The 3507-nt window shown below is 33.9% G+C and overlaps 1 long non-coding RNA gene across 1 annotated transcript; it reads left to right on the top strand.

Moving 5' to 3' along the window:
• Positions 1-952: 952 nt before the first annotated feature.
• LOC127873568 (uncharacterized) lies at positions 953-1726 on the top strand. Its single transcript, XR_008046256.1, has 3 exons — positions 953-1068; positions 1328-1507; positions 1625-1726. It is a non-coding gene; the product is annotated as an uncharacterized LOC127873568 (long non-coding RNA).
• Positions 1727-3507: the final 1781 nt, after the last annotated feature.

Raw genomic sequence — 3507 nt, forward strand, 5'->3', positions numbered from 1 at the left:
CAAGTGTTGTTTATTGGCAGTATGCATACAGTGATACTTATTTGAACCATTTCATAAGTTTTGTGCTGCGTTGTTGTTTATACTGAATCGAATAAGTTATTTTTCTTAAACTAACATAATATCGGATTGTAATAAGAATTTCCCTTACAGTAATGTTTTATTATAGTATTAATATTCAATTATTACATGCAATTTAACGTGATGTTTATATGTATTCAGATTGTGGAAACGTGACCTTACAAACCAACGGTATGATAATCACCAGTTCTGGACAGACAACGTTTAATTCATCGTTGCGATTTCAATGTGATATTGGTTATCAACTGGTTGGAAATGACGTCATTTGGTGTGAAGCAACAGGCCAATGGAACAATACTGCCCCGATTTGCATTCGCAAATGTAATGCTATCGTTACTATCTTATTATCATTGACATTATGAAATAAGACAGAAACTTAAACGAGACAAGATACAAAAATCAGTGTTGCTTGCAAACATGTTAACTAGAAACATCTAATGTTCTATCATTGTTGATATAGGTTTATAAAACCATCATGCAATCATATTTTCCCTTTCTCTTTAATCGTTGCAGATTGCGGTGACCCTACCCCAGAGAATGGCGTCGTTAACGGGACATCATACCATTTCAATGACGTGGTTTCAGTATCCTGCAATAATGGATATACATTGTCCGGTAGATCTGTCATCCAATGTCAGAGTAATAGTAATTGGACTGATTATCCGATATGCAATGTTGTTGGTGAGTGAACATTATAACAAATAATCTATGTACGATAATAAATAGAAACCTATTTAAACGGTAAACAGTATAGAACAATATAAGTTATTTTGTTAATCTGAAGTGAACTTTTCATGTGTTATTTTTTTATTTTAAACTTAGCTTGCGAGCGAATAGTCCTTACCAACGGTAAAGTGACCGGTGAATCGACAGAATTTGCGTCAAGTATTGAGCTAGAGTGTGATGTTGGATATGACCTTCATGGTGACCGAATAGTAGTATGTCAAGCAAACGGCCAATGGAGTGGCAGACCAACATGCATCATAAAAGGTATTCATGTTTTCACTTAACACTGCAATTGCGAACGTGTATTTTAACTCGGAGTATACATTTCAACAAAACGCCTACATCAAAAGTGTTAAAATTGTTCAAATAATGTTTTTAAGAAACAACCCAATCTTGAAGATATGTATATTGGTATCCCTAAATTAGCTCAAAGGTGTACTGAATCCCGTTCAATTGACTTTTGAGAAATATAACATGAAATTATATTATCTTAAGTAATGAATGTGCTTTACATATTTATCAGATTGTGGCAATGTCACTTTGCCTTCCAACGGGGTGATCGTAACAAGTCCTATGGTGACTTCGTTTAATGCCAAACTGCGATTTAAATGTAATGACGGTTTTCTACTGACCGGAAATGACGTCATCTGGTGTGGCTCAGCAGGCGCGTGGAACAGTTCTGTCCCGACATGCAAACATCAATGTAAATAAATGCCTTTGTTCTTCACTACCAATCGCTTTAATAAAATACTACGTGATCGATCTATGCATTTTAATTATATCGGAAACTATGTTGAAATCCTGTTTGCGATTTCTTCAGCGGACATTGGTGGGCCTTGTACTGATGCAAGATTGTGTAGGACACACAATGCTATTTGTGATAACAAGACATGCAAATGCATTTCCGGGGTGGTAGATCGAAGAACAGAAAAGTGCGACATAAGTAAGACATTTATGCCACACAGAGGCATCATCATATAAAACATATTGCTACATTTATAAGCTTTGATATGCATGTTAAACTGTTTTAATCGTTTCACCGTTTGCTGAATTGCATACAGCCAATGCATAGTAAATTTATAAATGTGTTTTTTAGTGGACTTTTTTTGTTCTGTCCAACACATGCTGGTAATAATGAAAATAATGTTGATTTAATCCTTTAAGCCGCCATGAACCGCATGCATTCTAATTGCATAAAACAAACACCGATAAATTAATAGCTTTTTAGCTATATTTACATATTTGAAAAAAGTATCTTACGTGTTTCATTACTTTCAATATGCGAACATTTTATTCATATATTTTCTACATTTTCCATTTGAAAACTATTAAGGTATGTCTACCCCATTAAACTGAAAATAATTATTTTCTTACACGCACGCGTTATACTTAAACAACACACACAAATAATCTTTATCGTTATCACACAGTAAGCCACCCTAGGAACAGTTAACGCTCTTTGTAGTTGTCTTTAACCGTTAAATTAATTTTGTTATGTATGTTAACTTTAATTCACTTCCTCATGTAGTTAAAAATATAAAGTGCTCATATATACGCATTTAAGCTGCTTTAAAAGAAAACAGTATTTGTATTTAGTAATTTTTAATTTTAATTAAGCAATGGCTGACGTAATTTTATATTTGTTTTTACAAAGTGCCATTAATGCCATTCGGAAAAGACGAAGGAGATATTGTAATGGATCAAGATGATTGCAGCGAACCCATTATTTTCTCAACTGAGATACCAGTTTTCAAGAGAATGAGACGGTCAATGCATGCATGTTGATATCTGGTCTTGCAAACCAATAATATGAATATAATGCTTTTCATTTTCATGTTTTTCATCTAATTAATTCACTGATACTGTTACATTTATTAATTACAATGTTTTTATGTATTTTTACAGGTATGCAGATGTGGACTCATAAGTTTTGATAAAAAATATAGGAATAACAAACCTGTTCCGGCAGATAGTGGAAAATTAGACATCATTGAACCGACACTTGAAATAACAGACCCGGTTGTGGCAGCATATTTCGCAGACATCGACGTTGACAAAACCTCATCAGTTTCATACAGGACTTACGATATTCTAAATAACCATCCATACACAGCTAGGGCGACCGAAGACATGCGCTTTCTCGAAAGTTTAATCAAACGGGTTGAAAACATTACTTCATTTGACGCAGGCTTCGTTTTGATTGCAACATGGGACAGTGTGAAACCGAAAGCGTTGGCATTTAATCGCAATAATGTAAGTTTTGTATAATTTGCCCAATAAAGTTTGCAAATAATGTTTTAAATAAAATAAATTATACGTTAACGAACGTGGCATGTAAGAATAAATCTTACGGTTCTTAAGGTTTGCCTCAAAATATCAAGTCATTTTAAAACTAGTAAAAGTGATAGTGTGGCATTTACCTGTTACAAGATGAAATACATGCAAAGATTCTTGATCGGCGTTTGAACTACAGATCACACGTAAGGGTCATGTTATCACTAATACACAATGTCTTAATGTAGGTTCATATTTCTCCGTCAGATCTCTTGTGCCATTATAGTCTAGATGTTTGATGATGTTGAATTGGTACGTAAGTGTGTTTAATTGTTCTAAAAAATATCAGCAAGCAACTTTCCAATTGGCCATTGTTTCAAACGGTGAACGGACTTATTCCGTAACAATACACGGACATGAATTGATGAA

Source organism: Dreissena polymorpha, chromosome 3 (genome assembly GCF_020536995.1).
Source record: "Dreissena polymorpha isolate Duluth1 chromosome 3, UMN_Dpol_1.0, whole genome shotgun sequence".
In the NCBI taxonomy this organism is placed as follows: Eukaryota; Metazoa; Mollusca; class Bivalvia; order Myida; family Dreissenidae; genus Dreissena; species Dreissena polymorpha.